This window comes from Lissotriton helveticus, chromosome 1_1 (assembly GCF_964261635.1).
Source record: "Lissotriton helveticus chromosome 1_1, aLisHel1.1, whole genome shotgun sequence".
Lineage (NCBI taxonomy): Eukaryota > Metazoa > Chordata > Amphibia > Caudata > Salamandridae > Lissotriton > Lissotriton helveticus.
This window is the reverse complement of record NC_136057.1, coordinates 828,441,648-828,462,916: the sequence shown is the minus strand read 5'-3', so window position 1 is coordinate 828,462,916 and position 21,269 is coordinate 828,441,648. Positions and strand designations below refer to the sequence as shown.

At 48.8% G+C, this 21,269-nt stretch overlaps 1 protein-coding gene across 1 annotated transcript in view; it reads left to right on the top strand.

Moving 5' to 3' along the window:
* EEA1 (early endosome antigen 1) overlaps positions 1-21,269 on the top strand; it is a 764,210-nt gene that overhangs the window by 651,194 nt on the left and 91,747 nt on the right. The gene's annotated exons all lie outside the window — the stretch shown is intronic.

Genomic DNA, 21,269 nt, shown 5'->3' with positions numbered 1-21,269 from the left:
TGTTTAGATTATTTTTAATAAATACTTTTTCAGGACTTTCAATTAGTTGGGGCTTCACTGGTATTCCACCCAAACTATCTCTATCTAGTTCTTCATAGGATTTTTCTATAATTCTGGCAATTTCAGCTGGTTGGTCTGCTATATCTGTCTCTTTTAACCTCTGGCGGATCGCCACATTCGCTGCTTCTCCTTTTATCTTGGCTAGTAATATTGCCGAGACCTGCTTGAAGTCTTTTAGTAATTTCATACCGAGAGTTAAAGCGGGTTCTGGACCGTATTCGTCTTGAATTTGTTTTAGCACATCTGGTATTACTGACATGGATGGAACTCCATGTGTTTTTGTGTAAATGGAAGCAAAGACTGTACCCCAAGTGTCACAGTCCTCCACGTGTGGTGCGATTCCCATTGGAAGACAGTCAGAATCCTGTGTTTTTCTACCGAGGTGGTATCTGGGAATACCGCCTCTATTTGGGTGATTTTTTGTGCTAACCAGAATGGTATTTGTTCCCGTTTAGCTGGTACTTTACCTAGGCAGGACTGTATGTTCTGTGGCGTAATTTTATTTGTGTTCCCCTGATGAGGGGTCAGCTGTCGAATTTTAATTACTGGTTGGACAGTTGAAGTCCGCATTACATATTGGACTATTTGTCTATATATTTTAATTAATTGTTTTAGTTGTACTAAAAGATCTGCTGCAGAAATTCTTTCGATGTCTGGATGTGGTGTGTATCCGGCTAGGACCGGCCACGTTGCTCCTGGTCTACCTAGTGGACCGAGCCTGGTGATGTGATTATTATGTTTTAGGGCGCCATTAAACAAGAGCAGGTGCTCTTGGAATTTGAGTGGTACTTCCACTTCCTCGAAAGGAATGTACTCATCAAGAGGTTCCTCCGTTTTGTAACCGTGGAAGTCCTTTGTTACAGCGTTTGCTGCTGGAAAGTTTTTCCATGAATAGAATACCTCTGTCTGCCGATATTCGTGTGCCTTAATTACGAATATGACTGTACCACCTCTTGGTGTCAGTCCATTTTCTATAAGTTTTAAAGTTACAGATTTCCTTTTGTTGACCGGGATGAGTATTATATCCGGGTCTGCTTCTTGCATAGTATTATCAGCTTCTATTAGTTCAGCTGCTAATCTAACTCTCTCTCTTTCATCATCACTTTCTGACATTTTACTGTCAGGAAGGTTATTCTGTTTGTTTGCAGATCAGGTTCCTTATGGAAACAAAGATTAGATGCACAATATTTTGGAACAGTGTATCCTTCAACGTTGATTGAACCAAGAACCATACATAGGAGTTCCCTCCTGCGAGGTTTGGCGGATTTTACCTCTCACCCACTCCAGACGTCTTTGGAGTATTATGGGGAAAAAGGGTCTGAGTGAAAGAGCACAACTGAGTTACTCTAAAGTCTTGCGTTAGTTTTATCGCCTTTCCAAACGTTGGGCGCCATGTAGTGTAGTTCCTATTATCCCAATAGGCTCTGCGCATTGGAATAATACCTCCAATAGTATAGACCTAGACCAGACGTTAACTAGGTCTTCTACTGTCGATATTAGACTTAAAGTTTTGGGTTTGCCAGCTAGCTCAGAGTTCACTAGAAACTTTCTCGAATAGGCAAGGAGGAGTTGAACCTCCCTGGATAGACAAGAAGGGATTTAGTTTCTGACAACCATAGAACATGACAACTTTGCTCTCCCCTAATCAAGAGTGTATCTCTAGAGTCGTGTGAAAATAAAAGACAACTTATTTTACTCAGTCAGTACGTGCATTCTTAGTTTCACCAGTTTGTAGAGAAAAGGAAGAGACGGGCGTGTTCAATAAAAGATGGTATTTATTGATCAGTCTCTTTTCTCGTACAAGAGAAATGAATCGATATTATTGCAATACTTATGGTTAAGTAAAGTGCATACAATAAAAGCAGAATTATGAAATAATACTGTAAAAGCATTGATATGGTTGCTAAGCCATATGCTATTTAAAATGGATAGAATATATACATACACATATACATTCGACTAATCGTACTCAACTGGTGCTTCTAACCACGCCTACCCCGGTGTACCTGACCTAAGCCTAATACGTGGGCTGGAGTAGAAAGTAGCAGTTTTGAGTTAAGTTTGTTTTGCCAAGTGACTGACTCAAGAATTCTCTGCAAGGGGTTATTCAGTTCTGTACCTGAGATCTAGGATGGTTGAGGGATGGTATCTCTCGTCTGTGGTCTCGATATTCCAAGCTGCCTGCAAGGGCTGCTCGGAAGCGCCGGAGCTGGATTTCTCGGCAGGAGAAAGGCAGCGTCTCGTTCTCAGCGCGTCAGGAAGGCGGGGCAGCGCCAGTGGGCTTCGCTCTCTGCTGGGCTTTGGCAAGTCTCGCTGCTCTGATCTCGTCACCACCGCGTGTTTGCTTAAGGCAATGTCGGTAATATTTATACCTGTAAGGTGCCGAGATTGACGTAAGGATGGACATAGATACGTCAATAAGGATGTCATACGAGCTGGTCGTTAGCACATTCTTTTACTGAAGTTCTTTGAGAAATCAAAACAATGGCCGCAGCGATTTTCCCAGGTTGTCATAGGTTTGATTTCTTTTGAGAACTCCGTATTCCTTATCAGGGGCTGGAGGAATATTGCTTGCCTAATTAGATGGCAAGCGTTATGACCTAATCAGATAACGCGCTCCTGTGCCGTGGTCTGGCTTAATCAGATAACGGTTTCTGCATCATGGGATGGCTGCTAGTTAATTTGTTAACCAGAATAGGGTCAGGAATAGGGGGATCTATACAGAACCTATAGGAATACATCACAGATCAGCTGGAGGCCGGAGGGGAAGAAGAGAGAGCCTAAGCAACGGGAGGACGTCGTGCTCCCATTGCTAACGTACTTTCCTCTTTCCTCTCAGTACAGCGGTACGAGGAAATGGAGGAAAGGGGGGCTCGTGTGTGGGATCGCGAGCTCAAAGAAGTACGCCCGAGCTGAAATGGTGAGCCCGCTCTAGCTTCATGCGGTGAGGTCGCGAATGAGAATATGCTCGTTAGAGAGCGAAGGGGGAGAGATTCGGTTTGCTGAAGGGAAGAAACCGAGTTCAACTAAAAGTAAAGAGGTTGCGCGATCTTGAAAATAAATGGCTCGTTAGGGCATACAATGAAACAGCGCTAATTAAGGCAAGAGAAATAGAAAAAGCGGGACATTTTAGGGAATCTCCATAAATTGGAGATCGGTAGGGAGGGTGTAGGGAAGGTGGGGTTAAGGCCACGCTGTAGAGACACCCTGAAAAGTAAAGCAAAGGTCAAAGTAAATACATTAAAAGGAGAGAAAATAAAGCCAACTTATCTGCTTGGAGCCGCATTTAAAAGAGGCTTATTATTATTGTCTCATGGACTTTAAGTGTTGCCTTTATTCTGTTTTAGAACCTTGCTTATTGTGATGTATGCGGCTGCTTGGGTCTGCATTAAAGGAAAATGCATAATGTAGCCTCCGGTCTTGTAATGAAATCCTTTGTTAACAAGGTGCAGGCAATGGGAGAACCAGCTACAGCTGGTTCAGGGGAACTCCTGAGCACTTTGTTTTGCTCAGCCCCTCTCTCCCTTTCACTGGCCAGGCTAGGGACATCAGACCCACCACAGGGGGTGGAGCCAGCATTGTGTAAGGAAGGCACAGCCCTATTCAGGTCCCAGGTGCCACTCCTCCCTTCCATCAACATGCAGACCTCCCCATTCACCACCGGGCAGACCCATCCTGACTCCTGGAGCCAAGCACACCAGCCAGCTCCTTTCAATCACAAGCCAGACAGTCCAATTCACATTCACTGCACACAGAAATGCCAACTTCTAAAAGTGGCACTTCTACACTGGACACAATCAATCTGCGCACATCATCGCGCAGCATTTAATCTCACGAGTTCGCACATACCAAACACGCCCCTGCACTCCTCACACATCCGGAACTACCATGGACACACATATTCCCCATGCATTCCTATGGGAGGGCAGGCCACTCATCACACATACACAGAGAGCGCACGCACTTTATACTGGACCACAGTGAAAAAGTGCGCAGAGGCCTAAAATCACCAACAACAGGTTACAGAAAAAGGCTAGGAAAATGCAAAAAGTTTTGGGGTGAACCTGCCAAAAGGGCCAAGTCCAATACTCTCCATAGTGAGTTGTCTTTTTCTTGGTTCCTGGGCCCATTATCATTGTGTGTGATTTAACAAGGTTGATATTGAAGTCTAATGACGCCATAAAGTCTACAAAAGAGTTAAGCAGACGCTGTAGCCCTATGGCGTTCCTCACTAGTAACAATGCATCATTCACATAAAGGAGCACAGGAATCAACTGAGTAGCTGCCCGAGGAATATCTTTACTGGCTGTTCATAAAACAGGGCCTAGCTTATTATTATATAGAGTGAACCCTAGGGGAGCTAATATGCACCCCTGTCTAGCACCCCTATTTACCATTATAGTGGAAGAAAGACTGCCTGTCTGGTCATAGCTTGCCATTACGGCAAGAAAGGCCGAGTACTATGAGGCCAGGATTATGGAGGCTGAGAACAAGCAGAAACAAACCTTTAGAATTCTGAAGAAACTCAGTCAAAAGCAGGAGCAGGAAACAGTTGCTAGCCAGGAACACTGCAACAGGTTCCAGACCTTTTTTCCCTAAATAAGGTCAGGGACATCCTATCTGACATGTACAACACCCCCGCCAATCAGAGCCCTCTGGTTATGGAAGAACCGCAAAGCAACCATAGCGAGTCTCCCTCCTCCTTTTCGAGGTTAGACCGAGACTCCTTGTCCCACATCTCTATTCATTGAGAAACATCAGCTACTTCAGTTACAGCAGACCGGTTTTAGGGCCTACCACAACACAGAACAGAACTGGTGATGTTGTCAGTGTTGGATGAGCTCAGGCTCCTGGATGACAGCAGGAAGTTGTGTGCCTTAGTTCTGCTAGACCTCACAGCTGCATTCGATGCGGTCTGTCACGATCAACTCCTGGCCCACATCCTGGACATGAGCCTCGGTGGGGTGGTACATCATTGGATCTCCTCCTTCCTGACAGCTCGGACTCAAAGGATCCAACTGAGTGACTGTGTGTCCAATAAAGGGGCATTAACCTGCGGAGTCCCACAAGGCTCGGCTCTATCTCCGCTACTCTTCAACATCTGCCACTGGTGGCAGCTCTTGCCCGCATGGATTGCCAGGTGACACACAATTAATCTTTCAAATTGACAACTCCCCTTAAGCCCACTCATGCGTGCAAAACCTCCTCAGATACACTGTTAACTGGATGACAGCCAACTAGTTCAAAGTAAATCCTGACAAAACAGAGGTCCTATCCATCACTATGGGAAGCAACACTTAGACTGACTGCTTTTGGTCACAAGAGCTGGGCACCACTCCCACACCAGTTCCAGTCGTAAAGAGCCCAGGCATCAACATAGATGCCAAGCTCACCCTGTCTAATGAAGTGTTGTGTGGCGATTTAGATTCCGTATGCATTTTCCCGATTCATGCCCTTATATAGATACAATTCACATTGCCCTTATATAGGCATAGAAATCCAGTCCTTATTTACGCATAGCCCATGCAGCCCAAATACAGGCATGGCTACTTCCATCCGTCCATCTAAGTCACAACGATTTCTTGGAAAACCAGACTCTTAAGCTGAAGGGACTTCCCCTAGCCTGGATATTGATTTCTCCAAGAAACTCATTATTATACATGAACAACTATTCCTTAGGGGTTCATCCATGACATTCATATGCCCGACTTTACGTCAAAGTTAGCATTCCTAAACACCTCAAAATATCATTGGGGAGGGAAAGAGAAGCTGTGAGCCACTCGGCTTCCAATGGTTAATTTAAAAATAAAGTAGGTGGACGAGTGGACCATTTGTCCTGTTTTACCAGGGTCTCAAATAACGTGGCAGACCATTGTTGTAAAAAGCCCTCATATACGGACACCGGCGTGAAGGCGGTATATGTTGAGTATCCTCCTTTGTGTACCATAACAGCATTATCATTGGTTCTTTTACTTTGTACGTTATGCTGACCTCCACATGGAGGAAGACCAACTGGGTTTGCAGTAGTGGCCAGATATCAAAAGAATGGGCGTGCTCATACTAAAAAAGTGACTTCAAAATTCCTAAATTCAAGACTCTTGTGTTTTATTCTCGAGGCATGTGAAGTAGGGAGTTAAAAACAGTGACATGCGTGTTTAGACTTAATTATTGGTCTATCGCACTGTTGATCATGGTTATCAAGGTCAACATGTTTCAGCCTCTTGGGACCTCTGGAGACTTTCGTCAGGACCAGCAAATTAAGAGCCTTGTTGTAGCTCTTAATGTGAAATAAGGGGTTGTCTTTTACTCACCCTTTTGACAGTTGGTCAGATCTAGGGTATCTGAACCTGAAAGGTAAGAAAGAAAGGAAGGCAATTGTGGAGAAAACAAAGTAGATACACATTTTGTCATAAATTGGCTACATGTTTTTTTGTCCTATAAAGGTTGTGACTGTATGTCTATATATCTTGTCCCTGAGGGTACAATTTGGAGTAGAGTACATACAGAGGTAATGGGCGCTTTGTATACACCCTTGTGCATAGCAGGATTAAAAGCATGTTAGCAGGGAATTAACTTTCATTTCTATGGTCTGTCTACATTCTAATTGTACTTGTAGTAATTGGAAACATGTCCTTAAGAAGTGTTGTTAATATAAAAAGTGTTGTTAAGGTAAAAGCTAGAAGGTAGTCGGTGCCACCATTGTTACCTTGCTGGCTTTGCTAGTTTATGCTTCTAGCGGTAAAGTGCTCGTATGCGTGGACTCTTAGTTCGACATGATGACATGATTCAGTAACATTCTTTGGATAAAACACAAGTTACCTTCAAGTTTTGGGTAATAATTATCTCCCTAGTTGTGTTAAATTACACGTCTAACGTTAAAATGCTCGTGTGCATAGACTTTTAGCTCGACATGATTCAGTAACATTCTGTAGGTAGAGCACAAATTACCTTCAAGTTTCTGGTAAAAGGTAACATCGGGGTGCCACCGAGTCGGGATAGCCTTTTGGTATTGAGGTGAAAGGGGAAGGTGGTTAGTCTCCTTTTACTCACGGTTACCGGTTCATCGAGTGATGCGCTTCTTGTTAGTTTACCGGCGATCTGTCAGAACGACTTGTTCTGACTCTGACGATGGTTCCCGGGTGACGCGGTCACGTTTTCTGCCGTTTTTCACATTGGTACAGGGAGTAGAAGCGAACAAAAGACTCTGGCCTAATCTGTGGTTGGCACTGATGGTTGACACCAGTGTTTGTGTGTGACAAAAGAAAGACTATATTGTGATGTCTTGTATTGATCGTCATTAGGACCCATAGTTATGCAATAGTGTTTTGGTAAGGCATTAGTAGTGGGGTGCCTAAAATTTGGATATTAGATGTCCAGAAAACAAGTTTTTAGTCAGATATTCATTGTTCAAGACGTTCGATCTTCATTCTTGGGGAAGTACGGTGGTTTTAGATACAATGAAAATCAGATACGCACTAATGATCGTTGTATATAATTACAGGTGGTGGGGGAAGTTACTGTCATAGTGGCATATGGCTCATGAGCTAATGTGGAGCATTGGATATATGTCCAAGCTAGATGTTAATGTGAGGAAAGTGGCACGTTGTGTGTCTTTATACAGGGATTTCGCAATTAGAATGTTGGTTCAAGGTTGCTGCATTTAGAAGAAATAGAGTTTCTTATTTTGCACTTAGGCTAAAGAATGCCAAGGTATGTTGTCATTTAGCCCTTCTTTATCAGGTTTGAGGCGGTGTACCCAGCGTTGTTCTTTATCATACAGGATGCGTTCTGCATTGTGGCCCTTGACGAGAAGAGTCTCTAGTACTACCCAACTTGTATTCTGGGCGATGGTTGTGCTCAATGAAATGCCTGCTCATCTTTGTTGTGGCTTTTTTGCATGCAACGTTACTCCTGCGTTCGATGATGCGTTGTTTTATTTTGCGGCAAGTCATTCCTATGTACTTTAAGTCACAGGGGCAGGCAATTATGTACACTGCGTGTGTGGTATTACAGTTCGTATGGTTACGTAGCTCCCATTTTAGGGTTGGTAGTAGTTGTAGTGTCTTTGTCATTTTTGTCAGATTGCACACAGAGCATGAGCCACAGGGGTAGTGTCATGTTACTGGGTCCAAGTTCCATGCAAATGTTATAGTGTTCCTTTTTGACACTATGCTTGGACTTGTGTGCACTAAGATATATTTTATGTTCCTGGTTCTTTTGTTGGCAAATCTGGGTTTGGGCCATTTCAGATTGTTAGAGGTGAGGATCCTCCAGTTCTTATTGATCTTTTTTACAGCATTTGACGATGTATTTATTGTATGTGGTCACATAGGTCAGTAAGTCTTCTGGTTCTTCATGTGTCGTTGTTTGCAGTAGGTTCTCTCTAGGTTGGTTGTGAGCTCTTTTTTGGCATCTTTTTATTGTTTTGATTGGGTAGTTCCTCTTCACAAGTTTGTTCTCCAAGTCGTAAGTGCTTCCACTAGTCGTGTTGCAGTTTTCATTATGAGGACTAGATAATCTCTGGTGCACTTCTAAGATATGGAGGACCAATCTTTCCTGAATGCGATGTCTTTCAGGAAAATTTGTGGGGCATTCTGAACCCACAGCCCCTTTGGTGCTGAGTTGGCACAAAGGTATTCTTTCATAATTATTCCATGGATGGCTGTTCTTAAGAGTTTTTTCTTTGTTTCAGTAAGTTCATCCCACTCACTTGTCTGTGTCAGAGTATGTGCCAGATCTTTATCCTGCAGCAGTGATGATTCTGATAGGATTGCATTCACTTCTTCTTCTGCATAACTAAGGCCTTGGTTTTCAGTAATTTTCCCTGCTATGCTTTAAATGTCCTGCAGAATTGATTTTGTTTTTACTATATCCCAAATTTTGGGCGTGAGTGAATTTCAACGGCAGTAGTAGACTGCTCGTAGAGTTGGGTTTCCCACAGCTGTGCACTGCTAGTAGCTCAAAACATCAATGGGGAGGGAAAGAGAAGCTGTGATCCACTCGGCTTCCAATGTTTAATGTAAAAATCAAGTAGGGGGAGAGTGGACCACTTCTCCTGTGTCACCAGGGTCTCAAATAACGTGGCAGCCCATTGTTGGGTCTTTTCCTTTGTACGTTATGCTGACCTCCACATGGAGGAAGACTAACTGGGTTTGCAGTAGTGGCCAGAAATCAAAAGAACAGGTGTGCTCATACTAAAAATGTGACTTTAAAATTCCTAAATTTAAGACTTTTGTGTTCATTCCTAAACACCTTCAAGGTATAAATATACCTTCACTTGCTATGGCAAAGCACGGTGTGGTTCGGTGCAGTTTGACTACCCACTTGCACGACGCAGCTCGCTACAGCAAGTGCTGAAGGAAGCCAACTCTCCAGCTGACGCACTGATCAGAAGCTGTCCTCCTCTGCAGAGAAATCCACCTCCAGTGTTTCTGACTCCCCTTGCGGGGTGTCGAGAAATCAAGTTAGTGAAAGAGATACCAACCTCTCTCATTCTAAGGTATGGAGCTGATTAGAACCTAGAGAAACCTTTGGCAATTCCTGGCAAAAACTAAACCTATTCTAAAGACCACACTTACTTCGTCCCTCGTACTAGACCTAGGTTAGGTACATTGGGGTAGGCGTATTTTAGAAGCACCAGTTGAGTATTTTAGCCTGTGTTATTTATGTATTTTTATGTCGTAGCACCAGACAATGCTATTACAGTATTATTTTATACTACTGTTCACGCTGTACGCATTATACTTTGCATTCGGTCTAATAATTGTAGCAGTTCACCTCTCTTGCATGAGAAAGAAGACTGTTCAATAAACCCCTTTTATTGAAATGCCCATTTCTCTGCAGCTCTGTAGAAACGAAGCATGCATGATCGACTGATTAAAATAGTTATCTATTGTTTCCACGACTCTGAAGATACGTTTTTATTCTTGGGAAACAAAGTTGTCATGTTTATGCGGTTGTCAGAAACGAATCCCTTCTTGTTTATACGAGAAAGTATCTAGTGACCTCAGAGCTAGCTGGCACTCACAATTAAGTTTAGTATACTCAATAGAGACATACTGACCTCAGTCCTGTCATATCTATAGGGTATATTATTCCAATGCGCAGAGCCTATTGGAAATATAGGAACTACACTACAGAAGTGTCCACTGTGATCGGGACCTGCGTGGACCTTCTGAGACATCTGAGGAAACTGTCACCTCTCCTTTCATTTTCCACTCTGCGGATGGTGGTGTCTGCAATGATTGTGTCCCATCTAGACTTCGGTAATGCTCTGTACATTGGACTTCCTGAAAAGCTGTTAGGCAAGCTGCAAGTAGCTATGAATGATGCAGTTGGGCTGATCTTCAAGCTCCCAAGATGCTCACATGCCACACCTCTGTTGCAGTAGCTGCACTGGCTCCCCGTCAAACAGCGAGCCAGGTTCAAGGGCCTCTGCACCCCCTACAAAACCCTTCATGGACATGCTCCAGTATACATTAAGGAGCGCCTGGGAGGTATGTCCCAGGACGTACCGTCCGGTTGTCTGAAACAGGCCGGCTGGCCTGTCCACGGTTCAACATGACTAAAGGTGGGCGAGCCTTCTCGGTCTTGATCCCGCAGTTGTTGAACAAACTACCAGAGAGCCTATGCAAGGAAACCGCTCGTCTCAGAAAAAACTGAACACCCTCTTATACACAAAGGCATGGGAACAACACACGCTTTGACCGTGGTACTAACAGTCAAGCCATTGGTGGGGTCTATAGCTACTATCTCTTAGCGCTAAGAGACCTTCCGGTGATTATGCTCTTTATAAATTCCAACTAACAATAACAGTGGCAGAAAAGGTCCGTATGGAGCTCATGCAACAAATTCACAATGTTGTTTTATACCCCCATGTTAATCAATAATAACCAGGGTTTTGATCTATTCACTCGGTCAAATGCAGATGAAAGTTCCATAAATAAGGCTAAAAACACTGACTCTCTTTTGCCAGAGTGCATTTTCCAACTATCAGCTGCAAGTTTAGGTACTAGTCTATGGTACCCTTTTCATGCTCTAAAACCATATTGTAGATTGGAAAGTACATTGTTGTTCTATCCAAACAGACATTTTAACAAGTACAATGCTTCCTAAAACTTTAATTGCCGATCAACGCAAGATATTGGCCTGTAGCATCGTGGATCAGCTTGTACCCGTTTCTTGAAAACTGGGATGATAGTGGACACTCACCAGGATGTTAGTAAACTAGTCATACATGCTTCGTTAAAGACATGGAAGATTTACCTTTAATCGGTCAGCTGGAACACTGTCCGGGTCGGGAGCTTTATTATTTGACATTAATAAGATAGCCTCAGTTACTTCTTCTTCAGTGAAAACCATGGCGTAGTTACCCCAGCAAATGCTGGTACAGTAGGGGTGGCCGCTTCTACGGGATTCCCATAAATACCCTGAAAATATTTTACTCAAATATCTGCAGGTATTTAACAATCAATCTGAAAGAGACACGTTAGTGATAGATTCCTTACCTTAGAATATCCCCAGGCTTCAGACTGGATCCGGAAAGTTTTGCTTAGCAGTACCCTTGCGTGTCAGTAGGTGGCATCCTGCAGCTCCGCGTCCGTCACTGGCGTCGTCAGCGACGAGATGACGTCAGGGAAAGTACTTAGGCGCCACCTATGCGTGCTGACGTCCGTTCTTTCTTTCTTCCGCGCTACTAAGCGCAGATTCGGATTGAGCACATACCTTGGTCTCTTTTTGACCGCTATTTTTTTAGGCTTTTTGTCTCCCCAACTTTCTCTTGGTGCACATAGGGATGCCCGGGTTTAAGTCCTGTGTGACCTGTGGCCGAAACATGTCGGTAGCGGACCCCCATGACGTTTGCCTCTACTGTCTGGAGGCCGACCACGACTCCCGGGACTGCCGTGCCATGGCCCCCAAGGTCTAACGGGAGCGGTGTCGGAAGTTGCTGGAGGTCCCGCAGTCCTCGCATCACCGCTCCCGGTCTAGGGGCCGCTTCTGGGACCGGAGACGTCGTTCCTGGAACTCGAAGTCTATGCCCTCGGATTCCGGTAAGCGTCTTCATAAAAAGAAGCCGAAGAAGTGTGTTCGCTCTCCGACGTCCCCCCCCCGTCGCTCCTCGGAGGGGGACGAGGGGGACAGGGTCCTTGCCCCTGCGGCTCCTCTGGAGCCGGGGAGTTCCGTGGCCTACCTGCCATACCCGGGTACGTCAGCAACTCCCGAATAGATGCAAGAATTCCTTGCTGCTTTGGACCGCCTTTACAGGCCTCAGGCTCCCTCCGGCGCGCCATTGGGCCCTGCGGACCCGTGTCCAGATCCGGTTGGCCCAGCGGCTCCTGCACCGGCACTACAGGATCCTGCGCCGCTGGCTTTGGCGCCTCGAGGTGGGTCGTTGCCGGCTCCGGCGCCTTTTTCTGTTCCAGCCTCGGCGACACACTGAGTGCCGTTTATCCCACCCCTGCCCCGGTTCCCAGACCATTTTGTTCCAGCTTGGGATACGCATTGGGAACCGGCTCCGTTCCCAATGCCGTTAGTTCCGTCTGCGGCCCTGGCTCTGTCGCCGTGGCCATCTCCCTCTACGCCACAGGCGAACGACGACGGGAATGGGTACGAGGACCCGCTTGCTCGGCAATGCGACTCCGAGCTTGATTGGGTGGATGACTTGAAGGATGCAGGCGACCTCGATGTCTTCTGATCCGGGGTTCACCTCTCCCCCGGCTTACAATGGAGCAGTGTGCCTCCTATATGGTGGTCCTCCGTCGGGCTGCTGAGGCCCTCAACCTTGACCTCCCCACAGTGGCCCTCAAGACCAACCCCCTCACCTAGGTGCTCCAGCCAGCGTCTAACTCGGCGGAGCCGCTGCTTCCCTTTAATGACGCTCTTACAGAGGTCCTCTTGGGAACTTGGTAGAGGCCGGCCACAGGAGCCCCGGCGGGTAAAAACTTTGCTAGACGCCACCGGCCGGTGCCAGGTGACCCCGCTTTCTTTACCACTCACCCTAGGCCTGAGAGCCTTATCATTCAGGCCTCGACGTCGCAGAGCGCCTTTCCAATGGCCCCCGCCGGATAAGGACTCTAAAAGGCTGGAACAGTTTGGGAAGCGATTGTTCTCCTCAGCCAGCCTTGGGCTGCGGTCGGTGAACACCGCCTGTTTGTTGGGACGCTACTCCCACGCGGTGTGGGACACCGTTGCTCAGGTATTGCCTCAGTGTCCTGAGGAGGTGCAGGCTACCCTTTCTCAAGCGATTGCTCAGGGCGGCTAAGTTTGACATCCGGTGTGGGTTGGACACCGCTGACTCCCTGGGTAGGGCGATCTCTACCACTGTGGCGTTGCGGTGCCATGCTTGGTTGCGTTCAACCGGGTTCTCGCCCGATGTCCAGAGTTTGCTCATGGGCATGCCCTTTGATGGCACCCTTCTGTTTGGCGACAAGGCTGACAGTGCCCTGGAGCGCCTTAAAGATTCACGGGCTACGGCCAAGTACCTGGGTCTTTCTACCAAGGCCCTGGCCACCCCTTGTTTTCCTTCCTTTCGTAGCCAGGGTCGAGGCGCCCAGGCGCGGTCCTTCCACCAGGCCTGTGCAGGACCAGCCACAGCGAGGCCGCGGATTCTGGAGAGGGGGTCGGGGATCCAGCGTGCGGGTCCATCCACCTCTACCCCTGCTGCTTCCGCCTCTAAACCCTCCTAATCTGAGCTTCATGCAGCACCAAACGCTGGTGGGCGGCAGGATCTGTCACCACCTCCCCCGCTGGCGCGAGATTACGTCAGACAAATGTGTGCTGCAGATAATCTGCAAGGGTTACTACCTTCCCTTTCAGTCCCCACCTCAAACCATGCCACCTCAGTGCCACTCCATGTCGGGGGATCATTTGGCTCTTCTCCAACAGGAAGTCGCTGCCCTCTTGGCCAAGGGGACCATCGAGTATGTTCCTGGGCCAGAAGTAGGGAGTGGTTGCTATTCCCACTACTTTCTGGTCCCCAAGAAGGACAAAGGAGGTCTGCGTCCTATCCTGGACCTCCGGGACATGAATCGCTTTCTCCGGAAGGAGAAGTTCTAGATGCTAACCCTGGCTCAGGTCTTGACTGCTCTCGACCCTGGAGACTGGATAGTAGCGTTGGACTTGCACAACTCATATTTTCACATCCCCGTCCTGCCGGCCCACCAGCGTTACCTGCGGTTCATGGTAAACCAGGAGCATTTGCAGTTTACTGTGCTCCCCTTCGGCCTTACCAGCGCCCCTCGGGTGTTCACGAAAGTGATGGCGGTGGTCGCTGCTCATCTGCGCAGGTCAGGGGTGTTAGTCTTCCCCCTACCTCGACGACAGGTTGTTGAAGGCGAGCTCGCCCCAGGAAGTCGTCCACCACCTTCAGACTACGACCGACCTCCTGCTTTTGCTGGGGTTCTCCCTCAACGTGCCGAAGTCGCACTGGAGTCTCTCTGATGCTCCCCTTCATCGGGGCAGTTCTGGACTCGACGCAGTTTCGGGTTTATCCTCCCGAGCAGCGAGTCCGGGATATTCAGGCTATGATTCCGATCTTTCAGCCTCTATCCCGAGTTTCCGTCAGGATGACCCTCCGGCTCCTGTATCCTGCTAGTGCGACATGCCAGATGGCATATGCATGCTCTGCAGTGGGACCTGAAGTTCCAGTGGGCACAGCATCAGGGCAACCTGTCCGATCATGCCCAGATCTCGGAGGTCACTGCACAACAATTGCAGTGGTGGCTCACGAATCACGATTGGGTCAATGGCAGATCCCTTTTCCTTCCCCAACCGGAGCACACAGTGGTGACGGATGCGTCCCTGCCTGGGATGGGGAGGCCACTTGGGAGAGGCGGAGATCAGAAGCCTCTGGTCTCCTGTGGAGTCCCTGCTCCATATCAACCTTCTGGTGCTGCGGGTGATCCGACTCGCACTGAAAGCATTCCTTCCCTCTATCCGGGGTAGTGTATTGTAGGTGTTCACGGACAACACCAACGCCATGTGGTATTGCAACAAACAGGGTGGGGTCCTGGACCCAATGTCAGAAACCCAATGTCAGGAGGCTCTGCGCTTCTGGACATGGCTGGAACATCAAGGCATTACCTTGGTGGTTCAACACCTGGCAGGTTCTCTGCACGCTAGGGCGGACAAACTCAGCCGCCGGTGCTTGATGGATCACGAATGACGTCTGTACTCGGACATGGCACAAGGTCTCTTTCTGCAGTGGGGAGAACCTTGGTTAGATCTATTCGCCACCGAAGAGAACGCGCAATGTCATCAGTTCTGCGGGCTGGAATTTCGAAGGCGGCACTTGCTCGGAGACGCTTTTTGTCTAGAGTCGAGCTGAGGTCTACTGTACGCTTTTCCGCCTATACCACTTCTGCCCTGTACTGAAGAAGATCAGGCGCAACCGGGCTCAAGTTATTCTTGTGGCTCCAGACTGGGCTCGAAGAGTATGGTATCCCAAGCTACTCAGTATGAGCATCGATCCCCTGATCTGTTTGCCTCTTCGGGAGGATCTTCTATCGCAGGAGCAGGGGACGGTCCTCCACCCAAACCTGTCCAGTCTGTACCTCCATGCTTGGAGATTGAGCGGTGACAGCTGATGCCTTTCGACCTTCCTCCCGAAGTCTGTAATGTCATTCTGGCAGCCAGGTGTCCCTCCACTAAAACGGTATACGCCTGCCGATGGAACACGTTTGTGGCATGGTGCACAGCAAAGGCTGTGGATCCCCTTTCTGCCCCTCTTTCTATGGTTCTTCTGTCTTTGGCCCAGCAGGACTCTGCTCTGGGCACTATCAAAGGTTTTATTTCTGACATTTCTGCCTTCCTGAGGCTTCCTGATCAGCCTTCTCTTTTAAAATCTGCGGTGGTTAATCGCTTTCTCAAAGGCATTACACACACGTTTCCCCCCCCCCCCCCCCCCCCCGTGCCGTTCATAATGCCTCAATGGGACTTAAATCTTGTCTTGACTTTTCTGATGTGCGCTCCCTTTGAGCCTCTTCATAACTGTCATTTACCTCTTCTTACTCTAAAGATGGCTTTCCTGGTAGCTATCACCTCTGTTAGAAGAGTGAGTGAGCTCCAGGCTCTTTCTTCTAAACCTCCTTTCCTTTCTGTTCATCCGGACAGGGTGATTTTAAGGACCCGTCCTTCTTTCTTGCCAAAGGTTGTCACGCCCTTCCACATCGGGCAGACCATCACTTTGTTCACCTTATTTCCACCTCCGCATCCTTCCAGGGAAGAGGAGAGGCTCCACCGTCTGGACCCAAAACGTGCGCTTGCTTTCTATCTGCAGCGTACACAACAGTTCCGGGTGGATGATCAGCTCTTTGTTGGCTACGTGGGTGCCAAAAAAGGTTGTGCTGTACACATACGGACCATTTCCCGGTGGGTCATTCTGTGCATCAAAGCATGTTACTCCTTGGCCAAGAAGGAGACTCCTGTGGGGCTGCGTGCCCATTCGACCAGGGCGACTGCAGCCACTACTGCCTTGGGACGAGGCGTTCCCTTGCAGGACATTTGTCAGGCAGCTACATGGGCCTCGCTGCACACGTTTACAAAGCACTGCTACCTTGACAGTCAGGTCCCGAGAGATGACTTCTTTGGCCGTTCTGTTCTCCGTGACTTCCTGGTGTAATTTTGTTCGCAGAACCACCACCGGGGTTGGTATTGCTGGGGCATCTATTCTAAGGTAAGGAATCCCACTAACGTGTCTCTTTCAGATGCACAAGTTACTACTTGTGTAACGATATATCTGTAGGAGACATTAGTTAGTGATAGATTCCTTACCGCCCCACCCATCCTCCCCGTTCTGCGAACTGATTACTAGGGTTAAGGTCATCCCCTTTTAGGGCCCTATTTTTATGCACCAATGGTCAGTATCTTACATGGCTCGACGTTCCTGGCGCAGAAAGTCTTGTACAGAACTGACGTCCGCGCGCATGTGTGGCGCCTAAGTACTCTCCGTGACGTCATGTCGGCGCTGACGACGCCAGCGGCGGACGTGGAGCCACAGGACGCCACCTACTGACGCGCAAGGGTACTGCTAAGCAAAACTTTCCGGGTCCAGTCTGACGCCTGGGGATATTCTAAGGTAAGAAATATATCACTAACTAATGTCTCTTACACAAGTAGTAACTTGTGCATTAGGCTATTACTAGTCCCCCCCAAAAAAACAGGCGATTTACAGTCTCCCAAAACAGGGCACTATAGTTAAAGACATCTGTACGCAGTAAGTAATTCCAGGCCTCAGTTTTTTTTTTTGTTTTTTTTTTTACAGATTTCAAGGGTTTTCTTGTAGACTCTCCTACTTCTAGTTATCCTTACTTTATCCTGGTGTACTTGATTTAGAGCTTATAATAACTTTTGTTAGGCCTCTGGACACTTTTAGTCAAATCATCTTTCCCTTTCATTGCTGACTTTACTTATAGGTCTAGCGAGGCTGTTGGCTACGTGTTTGCATAGCCTACAGTAGGCATTTAGCGAAGCTTGCCGTTTGGTGACACCATCTAAATAAAGTTTAAAGTCATCTCTGCAAATATTTATCTGATATAGACTAATTGCCGCAGATTCCTTAACGTAGAATTATCCCCAGGCGTGAGGCTGGATCTGGAAACTTTTTTGCCCAGCATCCCTACGCGCCGGGGCGGGGACGGCATCACGCGGCTCTCCCGCAGGCGTTGCCCGCGTACGTGACATCAGCTGGGTCGCATAAGTCCCACCCCGGCGCACCTACGGCAGTTTTTTCCTTTTCCGTGTGCAACGCCAATCCGGTTCATACTCGGTCCTGTTTCTGCCTTTCCCTTCTTTCCCTCGTGTGTTGTGAGAACGGGCTTCAAGTCTTGTAGGTCTTGTGGGCTCTTGATGTCAGCGACGGATCCTCACCTCATTTGCATATGGTGCTTGGGGGAGGACCACAGCTCCACTGTTTGCGAGGCGTGCCAGCAGTTGAAGCCAAAGTCGCGGCCGGAGCGCCGGATTAAACTTATTTCGGCTTGCCTGTCCAGATCGGCTTAGTCGCCTCGCTCTGCCTCTGCGGAAGGCTCTCGGAGCGGCCTTCATCGTTGTCGCCCTCTCCCGTGCCACAAGAGCGTCGTTCCCCTATCCACCATTCCCCGGTGTGGGGGCGTCGAGAGCCCAGATGGAGACATATGCAGCAGCTTTGCAGGCCTCGCTGGCCTTTCCTCCTCCTGCACCTCCTGGGACGTCAGCGGATCCCCTGCGCCATGTGGGGCCCTCTGCGGCGGCTGGATCCAGGCTCTGAGGATGTGGAGGCGTTTGGGTGCGGACCACGGCATCTCTGTTTCGCCGCAAACTCCTGCGGGAGTCCCTGTTGGGTCGCGGGAGGTCGCCGGAGCTTGGGTCGCATCCCCGAGCCCCTTTTGGCCCTTTGACAAGGTGATCCTGTCTAAGGCCGAGGTGATGCCGCGACGGCGCTGGCATCTGCTGGCCCTGGCGGCGCCACAGGGGTTGGCAGACCCCTCTCAACCTGTTTTGGGTCGGGCTGGAAGGGGACAACTCATTCCTCTCCAGGGCCCTCTTGTCCATCCACGCAGCTGGCTGCCTTGTCGGAGGTTGAGTCGGGGCTGGCGGTGCCACAGGGGTCGATGGGCCCCTCTTGTCCCCTCGTGTGTCGAGGCTGGCGAGGGGCTCCTTGTGGGTCCCCCTCGCCCCTCCGTGCAGGCGGATGCCTCACCGGAGGTCGAGTGGGACTTGGTGCCGCAGTGGGGTTCGGTGGCCCTCCCTCGTTCCCCCATGGGCCGCGGCTGGCGGGGGGCCCCTTGTCGCTTTCCGGTGGCTTCTCGTTCCTCCACGCAGGCAGCTGCTTCGTTGGAGGTCGAGTCGGCACCCTTCCTATGCCGCCCTTTGGCCACCTCGGCTCCGTCGCAGCCTCAATCCCCGGCGGAGAGGTGGAGGCCCGGCCGGCGTCTCCTGTGGTGTGGATGACGACGATTCTCTGCTCCAGGTCGTGGATTTTACGGCGCCGTACAGGCATTAGATTGTGGATTCGTCCTCGGACTTTCCCTCTTCTTCAGAGGTTGCGCACCTGCTGGTGTCGTCTTCACTGGAGACAGGCCGCCACGTCGTGACGTTCTCCCCGGTGCCATCAAAAGACTGCTCCTTGCCGTCGCCTTCGCCGGTGGAACCACAGGTCCCCAACTCTTTGGCTCCTTTTTCTCCTTTTCGAGCTTGGCATTTGCCCACTCCAGTGGGCTTCGGGGACAGCCACCTTAGTCTACAGCCGTCACCCATGGAGGAGCTGCTTTCTCCACCAACGGGGCCCTATGGAGGCGGGTGCGGCCTTCGCTCATGCTGTTTCCACGGCTGTGGGGATTCTGCTCATGGGAGATCCGCGGGGAAATGGGCAGCCGGATCATCTTTTGGAGGTTCTCCACCAGGGCTCTGGTGGACGGGAGCTACTGCTCCCCTTTGAAGGTTCGCTCAATTCCTCTCTGACGAGGACGCCTGCCATGGGGGATCCAGTGCCCCAACACCTTCATCAACACCTTCCGGCGCCGCGTGACCCAGCGTGTCTTTCCCTCCACCCCTCTACCAGTGGGCCCCTGTTGCGGACCGCCTTTCTTTCCCTGCCTTCGCTATTGGGTCCACCTTCCCGGGAGGCCCGATGGCTGTGCATTTAACACCTTAGGTGTGCTGGCTAGGGCCACCTCTTGTTTGTGGGACTTGGCGGAGTCCCTTGGATCTGCAGCTTCTCCAGAGGGTGCTGGTGTTGATTTGCGGTACCATACACTGGATGGCTGGGAGCTGGCGGCGTTTATTCTTCGCTCCGGACATTTGTGAGGTGCTGGGTCATGCAATGGCTTCTTCCGTGACCCTTCACCATCATGCTTGGCTTAGGGACAGCGTGTTCCCGGAAAATGTGCGGGAACGGCTAGTGGATCTTCCCTTTGATGACACCCTTTTGTTCCACGCCCCAGCGGAATCAGCCATCTGGAAGTTCTTGGCGGGACCTTCTCCTCCTTCTCCTCCTTCTCCTCCTTCTCCTCCTTCTCCTCGTGACTGGTGACTTTGGCTAGCTCTTCGTGAACTTCTTCCTTACTGGGCAAGTCGCCCTCGTTGTTGTTGTTCTATGTATTTTATGGCCACTCGAGTCCTTCTTGTGGAGGCTGTGGTTCTGGTGGCTGCTGGACGGCCCTTCTTTACGGTGTGTTTTGCTTGGATTACCTGCTCCAGGTTGGCCCTGAGATTAAGCCTCCTGTGTTTTTCTCCTGGGCTGATTGATAGTTGTTCTTGCTTGCTTGCTTGCTTGGGCAGTCTAGTTGTTGTTTCACATCTATTCTATTCTATTCTATTACTTCCGGGTAACCGCAGGCACTGTTCATGATTGTATTAACCACTGCCAAGACGCGAGGACCACACGGATTAGAAGTAAGTGTTTGACCTGGTTTTGCGACATTATGGTCTTGCGTTGAGTTACCAGCTGTTTGCCTGATGAGTCATTTTCCTACAGGGTGCTAATTTACCGTGTTATTCTCTTTTACCGTCAGATCGTGATAGGGCACACACACGTGTCTCCTTGGACTAGCATTGATTCATTGCTGTCCTTCAACGTGAGTTCAGTGATTTTAGCTTATATTTCAGCACTGGATGTACTGACTAGCATGGTACGTTTTTTGTTCTTCATTTACGATGCTGATGGGCACCTGTGCTTGTCTTTTTGCATAGGTATTCCTACAGTTGGGAGGATTGTTCCCTTTTAAAAGCTTATTGGCGGCTGAGCTTTGGTATACATACAAGAGGTGAGGTTCTCATCATAGTAGTGGATCCTGCCTTCACTGGCATATACTAGTCTTTTGCCACTATATGATTGCCTGCGTGATTTACGGTATCTATGATAATTTTATAACAGTAACACCCTACTCAACCTCTTCAGCGTGGGTGCCAGTTTAGAAGTATCACCCCCACCCCGGTGAGCGTCCCTTTGTATTTTCCCTTATTTTGTCTCATTACCCGTTTTGGACTTGTGAATGTGATATTGGTGGGAGTCTAGGTTATTTCCTAATGACGCCTCCGTTGTTTACCCCCCTCCTTTTCTTTTTGTTCTATCTTTCAGCTTACACTATCCAGAGCATCTACTTACAGGTATTGGTGCATGATGTTCCGTACTTAATACATGATCGCATAGTAGGAGCTCCTGCTTTAATTTTTTTATTTATTTTTTATTTTTACCCATTTCCCTTTCTTTTTATCCTGCCAGCCTCTGTCAC